Source organism: Pristiophorus japonicus, chromosome 27 (assembly GCF_044704955.1).
Source record: "Pristiophorus japonicus isolate sPriJap1 chromosome 27, sPriJap1.hap1, whole genome shotgun sequence".
NCBI lineage: Eukaryota > Metazoa > Chordata > Chondrichthyes > Pristiophoridae > Pristiophorus > Pristiophorus japonicus.
Window position 1 is genome coordinate 22,929,403 of NC_092003.1, and position 18,684 is coordinate 22,948,086.

The window sequence follows — 18,684 nt, forward strand, 5'->3', positions numbered from 1 at the left end:
GGATGTGTAATAGGATGGATGTGTAATAGGAATGATGTGCAATATGATGGATTTGTAATATGATGGATACTAATAGGATTGATGTGCAAAAGGATGGATGAGGAAGGTGATGGATCAGTAATAGGATGGATGTGCAATATGATGGTTGTGTAATCTGATGGATGTGCAATATGATGGATGTGTAATGTGATGGATGTGTAATTTGATGGAAGTGTAATATGATGGATGTGTAATAGGATGAATGGGTAATAGGGTGCATGTGTAATATGATGGATGTGTAATAGGATGGATGTGTAATAGGATGGATTTGTAATAGGATTGATGTGTAATAGGATGGATGTGTAATATGATGGATGTGTAATTTGATGGAGGTGTAATAGGATGGATGTGTAATGTGATGGATGTGCAATAGGATGGATGTGTATTATGATGGATGTGTAATATGATGGATGTGTAATATGACGTATGTGTAATAGGATGGATGTGTAATAGGATGGATTGCTATAGGATGGATGTGTAATGGGATGGATGCGTAAAAGGACGTATGTGTCATATGGACGTATGTGCCATATGTTGGATGTGTAATACGACAGAGGTGTAAAAGGACGGAGGTATAATAGGGTGGAGGTGTAATATGATGGATTGTTAATAGGATGGATGTGTCATATGATGTATGTGTAATAGGATGGAGGTGCAATATGATGGATTGTTAATAGGATGGATGTGTAATATGATGTATGTGTAATTTGATGGATGGGTAATAAGTTGGATGTGTAATAGGTTGGATGTGTTATGGGAGGGATGTAAAATAGGATGGATCTATAATAGGATGGATGTGCAATAGGATGGCTGTGCAATAGGATGGATGTGTAATAGGATGAAAGTGTAATAGGATGTATGTGCAATACGGTGGCTGTGTAATATGAGGGATGTGTGAACAGATGGATGTGTAATATGATGATGTGTAATATGATGGAGGTGTAATATGATGGATGTGTAATAGGATGGATGTGGAATATGATGGATATATAATATAATGGATGTATAATAGGATGGATGTGTAATAGAATGGATGTGTAATAAGATGGATGTGTGATATGAACGATGTGCAATATGATGGATGAGTATTAGGATGGATGTTTAATAGAATGGATGAGTAAAACGATGGAGGTGTAATGTGATGGATGTGTAATATGATGGATGTGTAATATGATGTGTGTTATATGATGGATGTGCAATGGGATGGATGAGCAAAGTGATGGATCGGTTATAGGATGGATGTGCAATATGATGGATGTGTTATAGGATGGATGTTTGATATGAACGTTGTACAATATGATGGATGTGTGATAGGATGGATGTGTAATAGGAAGGATATGTAATAGGATGGAGGTGTTATAGGATGGAGCTGTAATATGATGGATGTATAATAGGAGTGATGTGTAATAGGATGGATGTGTAATATGATGAGTGTATAATAGGATGGATGTGTAAAATCATGGAAGTGTAATAGGATGGATGTGCAATAGGATGGATGTGCAATATGATGGATGTGTAATATGATGGATGTGTAATAGGATGGATGTGTAATCTGATGGATATATAATAGAATGGATGTGTAATAGGATGGATGTGTAATAGGATGGAAGTGTAATACGATTGATATGTGATATGAACGATGTGCAATATGATGGATGAGTATTAAGATGGATGTTTGATAGAATGGATGAGTAAAAGGATGGAGGTGTAATATGATGGATGTGTAAAAGGAATTAGATGAAGTCCTTACAACTAGGGGGATCAAGGGGTATGGTGAGAAAGCAGGTATGGGGTACTGAAGTTGCATGTTCAGCCATTAACTCATTGTATGGCGGTGCATGCTAGAAGAGCCGAATGGCCTACTCCTGCACCTATTTTCTATGTTTCTATGTTTCTATGATGTGTCATCGGATGAATGTATCATATGATGGGTGTGCAATTGGACGGATGTGTTAAATCATGGATCTGTAATAGGATTGATGTTCAAAATGATGGATTTGTAATATGATGATGTGTAACAGGATGAATGTCTAATATGATGGATGTTTACAAGGATGGATATGCAATATGAAGGATGTGTAATAGGATGGATGTGTACTCGGATGGATGTTTAATAGGATTAATGAGTAATATGATGGTTGTGTAATCGGATGGATGTGTAAAAGGATGGATGTGTAATATGATGGATGTGTAATATGATGAACGTGTAATATGATGGATGTATAATATGATGGATGTGTAATATGATGGATGTGTAATAGGGTGCATGTGTAATATGATGATGAGTAATAGGATGGATGTGTAATAGGATGGATGTGTAATAGGATGGATGTGTAATAGGACGTATGTGTCATAGGATGGATGTATAATAGGATGGAGGTGTAATCGGACGGAGGTTTAATAGGATGGAGGTGTAATAGGATGAAGTTGTAATATGATGGCTGTCTAATAGGATTGATGTGTAATAAGATGGATGTGTAATATGATGGATGTGGAATAGGATGGATTGTTAATAGGATGGATGTGTAATATGATATATGTGTAATATGATGTGTGGGTAATAGGATGGATGTGTAATAGGATGGATGAGTTATGGGATGGATGTAGAATAGGATTTATCTGTAATAGGATAGATGTGCAATAGGATGGATGTGCAAGAGGATGGATGTGTAATATGATGGATTTGTGATAAGATGGATGTGTAATAGGATGGATGTGTAATCTGAAGGAAATATAATAGAATGGATGTGTAATAGGATGGATGTGTAATAGGTTGGAAGTGTAATAGGATGGATGTGTAATATGAAGGATGTGCAATATGATGGATGTGTAATAGGATAGATGTTGAATATATTGGATGAGTAAGAGGATGGAGGTGTAATATAATGGATGTGTAATAAAAGGGATGTGTAATATGATGGATGTGTACTCGGATTGATGTGTAATAGGATGGAGGTGTATTATGATGGATGTGTAATAGGATGGATGTTTAATTTGATGGATGTGTAATAGGATGGATGTGTAATAGGAATGATGTGCAATATGATGGATTTGTAATATGATGGATACTAATAGGATTGATGTGCAAAAAGATGGATGAGGAAGGTGATGGATCAGTAATAGGATGGATGTGCAATATGATGGTTGTGTAATCTGATGGATGTGCAATATGATGGATGTGTAATGTGATGGATGTGTAATTTGATGGAAGTGTAATATGATGGATGTGTAATAGGATGAATGGGTAATAGGGTGCATGTGTAATATGATGGATGTGTAATAGGATGGATGTGTAATAGGATGGATTTGTAATAGGATTGATGTGTAATAGGATGGATGTGTAATATGATGGATGTGTAATTTGATGGAGGTGTAATAGGATGGATGTGTAATGTGATGGATGTGTAATAGGATGGATGTGTATTATGATGGATGTTTAATATGATGGATGTGTAATATGACTGATGTGTAATAGGATGGATGTGTAATAGGATGGATTGCTATAGGATGGATGTGTAATGGGATGGATGCGTAAAAGGACGTATGTGTCATATGGACGTATGTGCCATATGTTGGATGTGTAATACGACAGAGGTGTAAAAGGACGGAGGTATAATAGGGTGGAGGTGTAATATGATGGATTGTTAATAGGATGGATGTGTCATATGATGTATGTGTAATAGGATGGAGGTGTAATATGATGGATGTGTAATACGATGCATGTATAATAGTATGGATGTGTAACAAGATGGATGTGTAATGGGATGGATGTGTAATAGGATGGATATGTAATAGGATGGATGTGTAATAGGACGTATGTGTCATAGGATGGATGTATAATAGGATGGAGGTGTAATCGGACGGAGGTTTAATAGGATGGAGGTGTAATAGGATGGAGTTGTAATATGATGGCTGTCTAATAGGATTGATGTGTAATAAGATGGATGTGTAATATGATGGATGTGGAATAGGATGGATTTTTAATAGGATGGATGTGTAATATGATGTATGTGTAATATGATGTGTGGGTAATAGGATGGATGTGTAATAGGATGGATGAGTTATGGGATGGATGTAGAATAGGATGGATCTGTAATAGGATAGATGTGCAATAGGATGGATGTGCAAGAGGATGGATGTGTAATATGATGGATTTGTGATAAGATGGATGTGTAATAGGATGGATGTGTAATCTGAAGGAAATATAATAGAATGGATGTGTAATAGGATGGATGTGTAATAGGTTGGAAGTGTAATAGGATGGATGTGTAATATGATGGATGTGTAATAGGATAAATGGGCAATAGGATGGATGTGCTATATGATCGATCTGTAATAGAATGGATATGTAATATGATGGATGTGCAATCGGATGGAAGTGTAAGATGATGGATGTGTGATAGGATGGATCGGGAATAGGATGGATGTGTACTATGATGGATGAGTAATTGGGTGGCTGTGTAATATGATGGATGTGTAATATGATGGATGTGTAAGGATGGATGTGTAATATGATGGATGTGTAATACGATGGATGTATAATAGGATGGATGTGTAATAGGATGGATGTGCAATATGATGGATGTGTGATAGGATGGATGTGTAATAGGATGGATGTGTGATCGGAAGGATGTGCAATATGATGGATTTGTAATATGATGGAAAATAATAGGATTGATGTGTAATAGGATGGAGGTTAAATATGATGGCTGTGTAATATGATGATGTGTAACAGGATGGATGTATAATAGAATAGATTTCTAATATGATGGATGTGTAATAGGATGGATGTGTAACATGATGGATGTGTAATAGGATGGATGTTCAATAGGATGGATGTGTAATAGGATGGTTGTTAAATAGGATTGATGAGTAATGGGATGGATGTGGAATAGGATGCAGGTGTAATATGATGGATGTGAAATAGGATGGATGTGTAATATGATGGATGATTATTATGATGGACGTGTAATCGGATGGATGTGTAATATCATGATGTGTAATAAGGTGGATGTGTAATAGGATGAAGGTGTAATATGAGGGATGTGCAACAGGATGGATGTGTAATAGGATGGATGTGTAATATGATGGGTGTATAATTGGATGGATGTGTAAAATCATGTAGATGTATCGGATGGATGAGCAATAGGATGTATGTGCAATATGATGGATGTATAATATGATGGATGTGCAATATGATGAAAGTGTAATAGGAATGATGTGTAATATGATGGATGTATAATATGATGGCTGTGTAATATGATGGATGTATTATAGGATGGATGTTTGATATGAACGTTGTACAATATGATGGATGTGTGATAGGATGGATGTGTAATAGGAAGGATATGTAAGAGGATGGAGGTGTTATAGGATGGAGCTGTAATATGATGGACGTATAATAGGAGTGATGTGTAATAGGATGGATGTGTAATATGATGAGTGTATAATAGGATGGATGTGTAAAATCATGGAAGTGTAATAGGATGGATGTGCAATAGGATGGATGTGCAACATGATGGATGTGTAATATGATGGATGTGTAATAGGATGGATGTGTAATCTGATGGATATATAATAGAATGGATGTGTAATAGGATGGATGTGTAATAGGATGGAAGTGTAATACGATTGATGTGTGATATGAACGATGTGCAATATCATGGATGAGTATTAAGATGGATGTTTGATAGAATGGATGAGTAAAAGGATGGAGGTGTAATATGATGGATGTGTAAAAGGAGTTAGATGAAGTCCTTACAACTAGGGGGATCAAGGGGTATGGTGAGAAAGCAGGAATGGGGTACTGAAGTTGCATGTTCAGCCATGAACTCATTGTATGGCGGTGCATGCTAGAAGAGCCGAATGGCCTACTCCTGCACCTATTTTCTATGTTTCTATGTTTCTATGATGTGTCATCGGATGAATGTATCATATGATGGGTGTGCAATCGGACGGATGTGTTAAATCATGGATCTGTAATAGGATTGATGTTCAAAATGATGGATTTGTAATATGATGATGTGTAACAGGATGAATGTCTAATATGATGGATGTTTACAAGGATGGATATGCAATATGAAGGATGTGTAATAGGATGGATGTGTACTTGGATGGATGTTTAATAGGATTAATGAGTAATATGATGGATGTGTAATCGGATGGATGTGTAAAAGGATGGATGTGTAATATGATGGATGTGTAATATGATGGACGTGTAATATGATGGATGTATAATATGATGGATGTGTAATATGATGGACGTGTAATAGGGTGCATGTGTAATATGATGATGAGTAATAGGATGGATGTGTAATAGGATGGATATGTAATAGGATGGATGTGTAATAGGACGTATGTGTCATAGGATGGATGTATAATCGGATGGAGGTGTAATCGGACGGAGGTTTAATAGGATGGAGGTGTAATAGGATGGAGTTGTAATATGATGGCTGTCTAATAGGATTGATGTGTAATAAGATGGATGTGTAATATGATGGATGTGGAATAGGATGGATTGTTAATAGGATGGATGTGTAATATGATGTATGTGTAATATGATGTGTGGGTAATAGGATGAATGTGTAATAGGATGGATGAGTTATGGGATGGATGTAGAATAGGATGGATCTGTAATAGGATAGATGTGCAATAGGATGGATGTGCAAGAGGATGGATGTGTAATATGATGGATTTGTGATAAGATGGATGTGTAATAGGATGGATGTGTAATCTGAAGGAAATATAATAGAATGGATGTGTAATAGGATGGATGTGTAATAGGTTGGAAGTGTAATAGGATGGATGTGTAATATGATGGATGTGTAATAGGATAAATGGGCAATAGGATGGATGTGCTATATGATCGATCTGTAATAGAATGGATGTGTAATATGATGGATGTGCAATCGGATGGAAGTGTAAGATGATGGATGTGTGATAGGATGGATCGGGAATAGGATGGATGTGTACTATGATGGATGAGTAATTGGGTGGCTGTGTAATATGATGGATGTGTAATATGATGGATGTGTAAGGATGGATGTGTAATATGATGGATGTGTAATACGATGGATGTATAATAGGATGGATGTGTAATAGGATGGATGTGCAATATGATGGATGTGTAATAGTAATTATGAGTGATATGATGGATGTATAATAGGATGGAGGTGTAATTTGATGGATGTGTAACAGGATAGATGTTTAATATGATGGATGTGCGATAGGATGGATGTGTAATAGGATGGATGTGTGATCGGAAGGATGTGCAATATGATGGATTTGTAATATGATGGACAATAATAGGATTGATGTGTAATAGGATGGAGGTTAAATATGATGGCTGTGTAATATGATGATGTGTAACAGGATGGATGTATAATAGAATAGATTTCTAATATGATGGATGTGTAATAGGATGGATGTGTAACATGATGGATGTGTAATAGGATGGATGTTCAATAGGATGGATGTGTAATAGGATGGTTGTTAAAATAGGATTGATGAGTAATGGGATGGATGTGGAATAGGATGCAGGTGTAATATGATGGATGTGAAATAGGATGGATGTGTAATATGATGGATGATTATTATGATGGACGTGTAATCGGATGGATGTGTAATATCATGATGTGTAATAAGGTGGATGTGTAATAGGATGAAGGTGTAATATGAGGGATGTGCAACAGGATGGATGTGTAATAGGATGGATGTGTAATATGATGGGTGTATAATTGGATGGATGTGTAAAATCATGTAGATGTATCGGATGGATGAGCAATAGGATGTATGTGCAATATGATGGATGTATAATATGATGGACGTGCAATATGATGAAAGTGTAATAGGAATGATGTGTAATATGATGGATGTATAATATGATGGCTGTGTAATATGATGGATGTGTAATATGATGGACCTGTAATATAATGGATGTGTAATATGATGGATGTGTAATAGGATGGATGTGTAATAGGATGGATGCGTAATATGACGTATGTGTAATATGACGGATGTGTAATATGATGGATGTGCAATAAGATGACTGAATAATATAATGGATGTGTAATAGAATGGATGTGCAATCGGATGGATGTGTAATAGGATGGATGTCCAATATGATGGATGTGTAATAGGACGGGTGTGTAATATGATGGATGTGTGATAGGATGGATGTGTAATAGGATGGATGTGTAATAGGATGGATGTGTAATAGGATGGATGTGCAATATGATGGATGTGTAATCGGATGGATATTTAATAGGATTGATGTGTAATAGGATGGAGGTGTCATATGATGGCTGTGTAATATGATGATGTGTAAAAGGATGATGTTTAACAGGATGGATGTGTAATATGATCGATGTGTAATAGGATGGATGTGTACTGTGATGGATGTGTGATAGGATGGAAGTGTAATAGGATGTAGTGCAATAGCATGGATGTTTAATAGGATTGATGAGAAATAGGATGGAAGTGTAAGAGGATGGAGGTGTATTATGATGGATTTGCAATATGATGGAGGTGTACTAGGATTGATGCGTAATATGATGGATGTGTAATATGATGGATGTGTAATAGGATGGATGTGTAATAGGATGGATGTGTAATATAATGGATGTGCAATATGATGGATGTGTAATACGATGGATGTTTAATAGGATTGATGAGTAATAGGTTGGATGTGGAATAGGATGCAGGTGTAAAATGATGGATGTGTAATCGGATGGATGTGTAATATGATGGATGATTATTATGATGGACGTGTAATCGGATGAATGTGTGATATGATGATGTGTAATAGGATGGATGTGTAATAGGATGAAGGTGTAATATGAGGGATGTGCAATAGGATGGATGTGTAACAGGAAGGATGTGTAATATGATGGGTGTATAATGGGATGGATGTGTACAATCATGTAGATGTATAGGATGGATGAGCAAAGGATGGATGTGTAATATGATGGATGTATAATATGATGGATGTGTAATATGATGAAAGTGTAATCGGATGGAGGTGTAATATGATGGATGTGTAATATGATGGCTGTGTAATATGATGGATGTCTAATATGATGGAGCTGTAATATAATGGATGTGTAATATGATGGATGTGTAATAGGATGGATGTGTAATAGGATGGATGCGTAATATGACGGATGTGTAATATGATGGATGTGTAATATGATGGATGTGTAATAAGATGACTGAGCAATATAATGGATGTGTAATAGGATGGATGTGCAATCGGATGGATGTGTAATAGGATGGATGTGCAATATGAAATATGTGTAATAGGACGGATGTGTAATATGATTGATGTGTAATATGATGGATGTGTAATAGGATGCATGTTTAATATGATGGATGTGTGATAGGCTGGATGTGTAATAGGATGGATGTGTAATCGGATGTATGTGCAATATGATGGATGTGTAATAGGATCAATATTTAATAGGATTGATGTGCAATAGGATGGAGGTGTAATTTGGTGGCTGTGTAATATGATGATGTGTAATAGGATGATGTGTAATAGAACGGTTGTGTAATAAGATGGCTGTGTAATAGGAGGGATGTATAATAGGATGAATGTGTAATATAATGGATGTGTAATATGATGGTGGTGTAAAAGGATGGATGTGTAATAGGATGGATTGCTATAGGATGGATATGTAATAGGATGGATGTGTAATAGGACGTATGTGTCATAGGATGGATGTATAATAGGATGGAGGTGTAATCGGACGGAGGTTTAATAGGACGGAGGTGTAATAGGATGGAGGTGTAATATGATGGCTGTCTAATAGGATTGATGTGTAATAAGATGGATCTGTAATATGATGGATGTGGAATAGGATGGATTGTTAATAGAATGGATGTGTAATATGATGTATGTGTAATATGATGTGTGGGTAATAGAATGGATGTGTAATAGGATGGATGTGTTATGGGATGGATGTAAAATAGGATGGATCTGTAATAGGATAGATGTGCAATAGGATGGATGTGCAAGAGGATGGATGTGTAATATGATGGATTTGTGATAAGATGGATGTGTAATAGGATGGATGTGTAATCTGAAGGAAATATAATAGAATGGATGTGTAATAGGATGGACGTGTAATAGGTTGGAAGTGTAATAGGATGGATGTGTAATATGAAGGATGTGCAATATGATGGATGTGTAATAGGATAGATGTTGAATAGAATGGATGAGTAAGTGGATGGAGGTGTAATATAATGGATGTGTAATATAATGGATGTGTAATATGATGGATGTGTAATAGGATAGATGTTTAATTTGATGGATGTGCGATAGGAGGATGGATGTGTAATAGGATGGATGTGTAATAGGAATGATATGCAATATGATGTATTTGTAATATGATGGATACTAATAGGATTGATGTGCAATAGGATGGATGAGGAAGGTGATGGATCAGTAATAGGATGGATGTGCAATATGATGGTTGTGTAATCGGATGGATGTGCAATATGATGGATGTGTAATGTGATGGATGTGTAATATGATGGATGTGTAATATGAGATGTGTAATATGATGGATGTGTAATAGGGTGCATGTGTAATATGATGGATGTGTAATAGGATGGATGTGTAATAGGATGGATTTTTAATAGGATTGATGTGTAATAGGATGGATGTGTAATATGATGGATGTGTAATTTGATGGATGTGTAATATGATGGATGTGTAATAGGATGAAGGGATAATAGGATGGATGTGCTATATGATCGATCTGTAATAGAATGGATGTGTAATATGATGAATGTGCAATCGGATGGAAGTGTAAGATGATGGATGTGTGATAGGATGGATCGGGAATAGGATGGATGTGTACTATGATGGATGAGTAATTGGGTGGCTGTGTAATATGATGGATGTGTAATATGATGGATGTGTAAGGATGGATGTGTAATATGGTGGATGTGTAATACGATGGATGTATAATAGGATGGATGTGTAATAGGATGGATGTGCAATATGATGGATGTGTAATAGTATTTATGAGTGATATGATGGATGTATAATCGGATGCAGGCTTAATTTGATGGATGTGTAACAGGATAGATGTTTAATATGATGGATGTGCGACAGGATGGATGTGTAATAGGATGGATGTGTGATCGGAAGGATGTGCAATATGATGGATTTGTAATATGATGGATAATAATAGGATTGATGTGTAATAGGATGGAGGTTAAATATGATGGCTGTGTAATATGATGATGTGTAATGTGATGGATGTGTGATAGGATGGATGTGTATTATGATGGATGTGTAATATGATGGATGTGTAATATGACGGATGTGTAATAGGATGGATGTGTCATAGGATGGATTGCTATATGATGGATGTGTAATGGGATGGATGCGTAAAAGGACGTATGTGTCATATGGACGTATGTGCCATATGATGGATGTGTAATACGACAGAGGTGTAAAAGGACGGAGGTATAATAGGGTGGAGGTGTAATATGATGGATTGTTAATAGGATGGATGTGTCATATGATGTATGTGTAATAGGATGGAGGTGTAATATGATGGATTGTTAATAGGATGGATGTGTAATATGATGTATGTGTAATTTGATGGATGTGTAATAAGTTGGATGTGTAATAGGTTGGATGTGTTATGGGAGGGATGTAAAATAGGATGGATCTATAATAGGATGGATGCGCAATAGGATGGCTGTGCAATAGGATGGATGTGTAATAGGATGAAAGTGTAATAGGATGTATGTGCAATACGGTGGCTGAGTAATATGAGGGATGTGTGAACAGATGGATGTGTAATATGATGATGTGTAATATGATGGAGGTGTAATATGATGGTGCGTAATAGGATGGATGTGGAATATGATGGATATATAATATAATGGATGTGTAATAGGATGGATGTGTAATAGAATAGATGTGTAATAAGGTGGATGTGTGATATGAACGATGTGCAATATGATGGATGAGTATTAGGATGGATGTTTAATAGAATGGATGAGTAAAAGGATGGAGGTGTAATATGATGGATGTGTAATATGATGGATGTGTAATATGATGTGTGTTATATGATGGATGTGCAATGGGATGGATGAGCAAGGTGATGGATCGGTTATAGGATGGATGTGCAATATGATGGATGTGTTATAGGATGGATGTTTGATATGAACGTTGTCCAATATGATGGATGTGTGATAGGATGGATGTGTAATAGGAAGGATATGTAATAGGATGGAGGTGTTATAGGATGGAGCTGTAATATGATGGATGTATAATAGGAGTGATGTGTAATAGGATGGATGTGTAATATGATGAGTGTATAATAGGATGGATGTGTAAAATCATGGAAGTGTAATAGGATGGATGTGCAATAGGATGGATGTGCAATATGATGGATGTGTAATATGATGGATGTGTAATACGATGGACGTGTAATCTGATGGATATATAATAGAATGGATGTGTAATAGGATGGATGTGTAATAGGATGGAAGTGTAATACGATGGATGTGTGATATGAACGATGTGCAATATGATGGATGAGTATTAGGATGGATGTTTGATAGAATGGATGAGTAAAAGGATGGAGGTGTAATATGATGGATGTGTAAAAGGAGTTAGATGAAGTCCTTACAACTAGGGGGATCAAGGGGTATGGTGAGAAAGCAGGAATGGGGTACTGAAGTTGCATGTTCAGCCATGAACTCATTGAATGGCGGTGCATGCTAGAAGAGCCGAATGGCCTACTCCTGCACCTATTTTCTATGTTTCTATGTTTCTGTGATGTGTCATCGGATGAATGTATCATATGATGGGTGTGCAATTGGACGGAGGTGTTAAATCATGGATCTGTAATAGGATTGATGTACAAAATGATGGATGTGTAATATGATGATGTGTAACAGGATGAATGTCTAATATGATGGATGTGTACAAGGATGGATATGCAATATGAAGGATGTGTAATAGGATGGATGTGTACTCGGATGGATGTTTAATAGGATTAATGAGTAATATGATGGATGTGTAATCGGATGGATGTGTAAAAGGATGAATGTGTAACAGGCTGGATGTGTAATAGGATGGATGTGTAATACGATGGATGTATAATAGTATGGATGTGTAACAAGATGGATGTGTAATGGGATGGATGTGTTATAGGATGGATGTGTAATATGATGGATGTGTAATATGATGGATGTGTAATATGATGGATGTATATGATGGATATGTAATATGATGGATGTGTAACAGGGTGCATGTGTAATATGATGATGAGTAATAGGATGGATGTGTAATAGGATGGTTGTGTAATAGGATGGATGTGTAATATGATGGATGATTATTATGATGGACGTGTAATGGGAAGGATGTGTAATATGATGATGTGTAACTGGATGGATGTGTAATTGGAGGAAGGTATAATATGATGGATGTGTAATAGGATGGATGTGCAATAGGATGGATGTGTAATATAATGGGTGTGAAATAGAATGGATGTGTAAAATCATGGAGGTGTAATAGGATGGATGTGAAATAGGATGGATGTGTAATATGATGTATGTGTACTACGATGGATGTATAATAGGATAGATGTGAAATAAGATGGATGTGATATAGGATGGATGTGTAATAGGATGGATGTGTAATATAATGGATGTGTAAAATGATGGACGTTTAATAGGATGGATGTCTAATATGATGGACGTGTAATAGGATGGATGTGTAATTGGAAAGATGTGTAAAAGGATGGATGTGTCATAGGATGGATGCATAACATGATGGATGTGTAATATGATGGATGTTTAAAATTATTGATGTGTAATAGGATGGATGTGTAACATGATGGATGTGAAATATGGTGGATGTGTAATAGGATGGATGGGTAATATGATGGATGTATAATAGGATGGATGTATAATATGATGGATGTGTAATATGATGAAAGTGTAATAGGATGGGTGTGGAATATGATGGATGTGTAATATGTTGGCTGTGCAATATGATGGATGTGTAATATGATGGATGTCTAATTGGATTGATGTATAATATGACGGATGTGTAATTTAAAGCATGTGTAATATGATGATGTGTAATTGGATGGATGTACAAGATGATGGATGTGTAATAGGATGGATGTGTAATATGATGGATGTGTAATAGGATGGATGTGTAACAGGATGGATTTGTAATAGGATTGATGTGTAATAGGATGAATGTTTAATAGGATGGATGTGCAATTTGATGGATGTGTAATAGGATGGATGTGTAATATGATGAATGTGAAATATGATGGATGTGTACTACGATGGATGTATTATAGGATGGATGTGCTATAGGATGGATCTGTAATAGAATGCATGTGTAATATGAAGGATGTGCAATGGGATGAATGTGTAAGATGATGGATGTTTGATAGGATGGATCGGGAATAGGATGGATGCTGCACAGGAGGGCAAGAAAAAGAGTGGGAGAGCGATAGTGATAGGGGATTCAATTGTGAGGGGAATAGATAGGCGTTTCTGCGGCCGCAACCGAGACTCCAGGATGGTATGTTGCCTCCCTGGTGCAAGGGTCAAGGATGTCTCGGAGCGGGTGCAGGACATTCTGAAATGGGAGGGAGAACAGCCAGTTGTCGTGGTGCACATTGGTACCAACGACATAGGCAAAAAAAGGGATGAGGTCCTACGAAACGAATTTAAGGAGCTAGGAGCTAAATTTAAAAGTAGGACCTCAAAAGTAGTAATCTCGGGATTGCTACCAGTGCCACGTGATAGTCAGAGTAGGAATCGCAGGATAGCGCAGATGAATACGTGGCTTGAGCAGTGGTGCAGCAGGGAGGGATTCAAATTCCTGGGGCATTGGGACCGGTTCTGGGGGAGGTGGGACCAGTACAAACCGGACGGTCTGCACCTGGGCAGGACTGGAACCAATGTCCTAGGGGGAGTGTTTGCTAGTGCTGTTGGGGAGGATTTAAACTAATATGGCAGGGGGATGGGAACCAATGCAGGGAGACAGAGGGAAACAAAAAGGAGCCAAAAGCAAAAGACAGAAAGGAGATGAGGAAAAGTGGAGGGCAGAGAAACCCAAGGCAAAGAACAAAAAGGGCCACTGTACAGCAAAATTCTAAAAGGACAAAGGGTGTTAATAAAACAAGCCTGAAGGCTTTGTGTCTTAATGCAAGGAGTATCCGCAATAAGCTGGATGAATTAATTGTGCAAATAGATGTTAACAAATATGATGTGATTGGGATTACGGAGACGTGGCTCCAGGATGATCAGGGCTGGGAACTCAACATTCAGGGGTATTCAACATTCAGGAAGGATAGAATAAAAGGAAAAGGAGGTGGGGTAGCATTGCTGGTTAAAGAGGAGATTAATGCAATAGTTAGGAAAGACATTAGCTTGGATGATGTGGAATCTATATGGGTAGAGCTGCAGAACACCAAAGCGCAAAAAACGTTAGTAGGAGTTGTGTACAGACCTCCAAACAGTAATAGGGATGTTGGGGAGGGCATCAAACAGGAAATTAGGGGTGCATGCAATAAAGGTGCAGCAGTTATAATGGGTGACTTTAATATGCACATAGATTGGGCTAGCCAAACTGGAAGCAATACGGTGGAGGAGGATTTCCTGGAGTGCATAAGGGATGGTTTTCTAGACCAATATGTTGAGGAACCAACTAGGGGGGAGGCCATCTTCGACTGGGTGTTGTGTAATGAGAGAGGATTAATTAGCAATCTCATTGTGCGAGGCCCCTTGGGGAAGAGTGACCATAATATGGTGGAATTCTGCATTAGGATGGAGAATGAAACAGTAATTTCAGAGACCATGGTCCAGAACTTAAAGAAGGGTAACTTTGAAGGTATGAGGCGTGAATTGGCTAGGATAGATTGGCGAATGATACTTAGGGGGTTGACTGTGGATGGGCAATGGCAGACATTTAGAGACCGCATGGATGAATTACAACAATTGTACATTCCTGTCTGGCGTAAAAATAAAAAGGGGAAGGTGGCTCAACCGTGGCTATCTAGGGAAATCAGGGATAGTATTAAAGCCAAGGAAGTGGCATACAAATTGGCCAGAAATAGCAGCGAACCTGGGGACTGGGAGAAATTTAGAACTCAGCAGAGGAGGACAAAGGGTTTGATTAGGACAGGGAAAATGGAGTACGAGAAGAAGCTTGCAGGGAACATTAAGGCGGATTGCAAAAGTTTCTATAGGTATGTAAAGAGAAAAAGGTTGGTGAAGACAAATGTAGGTCCCCTGCAGTCAGAATCAGGGGAAGTCATAACGGGGAACAAAGAAATGGCGGATCAATTGAACAAGTACTTTGGTTCGGTATTCACTAAGGAGGATACAAACAACCTTCCGGATATAAAAGGGGTCAGAGGGTCTAGTAAGGAAGAGGAACTGAGGGAAATCTTTATTAGTCGGGAAATTGTGTTGGGGAAATTGATGGGATTGAAGGCCGATAAATCCCCAGGGCCTGATGGACTGCATCCTAGAGTACTTAAGGAGGTGGCCTTGGAAATAGCGGATGCATTGACAGTCATTTTCCAACATTCCATTGACTCTGGATCAGTTCCTATGGAGTGGAGGGTAGCCAATGTAACCCCACTTTTTAAAAAAGGAGGGAGAGAGAAAACAGGGAATTATAGACCGGTCAGCCTGACCTCAGTAGTGGGTAAAGTGATGGAATCAATTATTAAGGATGTCATAGCAGTGCATCTGGAAAATGGTGACATGATAGGTCCAAGTCAGCATGGATTTGTGAAAGGGAAATCATGCTTGATAAATCTTCTGGAATTTTTTGAGGATGTTTCCAGTAAAGTGGACAAGGGAGAACCAGTTGATGTGGTATATTTGGACTTTCAGAAGGCTTTCGACAAGGTCCCACACAAGAGATTAATGTGCAAAGTTAAAGCACATGGGATTGGGGGTAGTGTGCTGACGTGGATTGAGAACTGGTTGTCAGACAGGAAGCAAAGAGTAGGAGTAAACGGGTACTTTTCAGAATGGCAGGCAGTGACTAGTGGAGTGCCGCAAGGTTCTGTGCTGGGGCCCCAGCTGTTTACATTGTACATTAATGATTTAGACGAGGGGATTAAATGCAGTATCTCCAAATTTGCGGATGATACTAAGTTGGGTGGCAGTGTGAGCTGCGAGGAGGATGCTATTAGGCTGCAGAGTGACTTGGATAGGTTAGGTGAGTGGGCAAATGCATGGCAGATGAAGTATAATGTGGATAAATGTGAGGTTATCCACTTTGTGGTAAAAACAGAGAGACAGACTATTATCTGAATGGTGACAGATTAGGAAAAGGGAAGGTGCAACGAGACATGGGTGTCATGGTACATCAGTCATTGAAGGTTGGCATGCAGGTACAGCAGGCGGTTAAGAAAGCAAATGGCATGTTGGCCTTCATAGCGAGGGGATTTGAATACAGGGGCAGGGAGGTGTTGCTACAGTTGTACAGGGCCTTGGTGAGGCCACACCTGGAGTATTGTGTACAGTTTTGGTCTCCTAACTTGAGGAAGGACATTCTTGCTATTGAGGGAGTGCAGCAAAGGTTCACCAGACTGATTCCCGGGATGGCGGGACTGACCTATCAAGAAAGATTGGATCAATTGGGATTGTATTCACTGGAGTTCAGAAGAATGAGAGGGGACCTCATAGAAACGTTTAAAATTCTGACGGGTTTAGACAGGTTAGATGCAGAAAGAATGTTCCCAATGTTGGGGAAGTCCAGAACCAGGGGTCACAGTCTGAGGATAAGGGGTAAGCCATTTAGGACCGAGATGAGGAGAAACTTCTTCACCCAGAGAGTGGTGAACCTGTGGAATTCTCTACCACAGAAAGTAGTTGAGGCCAATTCACTAAATATATTCAAAAGGGAGTTAGATGAAGTCCTTACTACTCGGGGGATCAAGGGTTATGGCGAGAAAGCAGGAAGGGGGTACTGAAGTTTCATGTTCAGCCATGAACTCATTGAATGGCGGTGCAGGCTAGAAGGGCTGAATGGCCTGCTCCTGCACCTATTTTCTATGTTTCTATGTTTCTATGTAATATGATGGATGAGTAATTGGGTGGATGTGTAATATGATGTATGTGTAATATGATGGATGTGTAAAAGGATGGATGTGTAATATGATCGATGTGAAATATAATGGATGTGTACTACGATGGATGTATCCTATGATGGATGTGTAATATAATGGATGAGTAATAGGATGGATGTGTAATAGGATGGAGGCATAATATGATGGATGTGCAATATGATGGATCGGTAATAGGATGGATGTGTAATATGATGGATGAGTAATCGGATGGATGTGTAATATGATGGATGTGTAACATGATGGATGTGTAATAGGGTGCATGTGTAATAGGAGGGATTTGTAATAGGATTGATGTGTAATAGGATGGATGTCTAATATGATGGATGTGTAATTTGATGGATGTGTAAGATGATGGATGTGTGATAGGATGGATTGGGAATAGGATTGATGTGTAATATGATGGATGAGTAATTGGGTGGATGTGTAATATGATGGATGTGTAATATGATGGATGTGTACTACGATGGATGTATAATATGATGGATGTGTAATAAGATGAATGTGA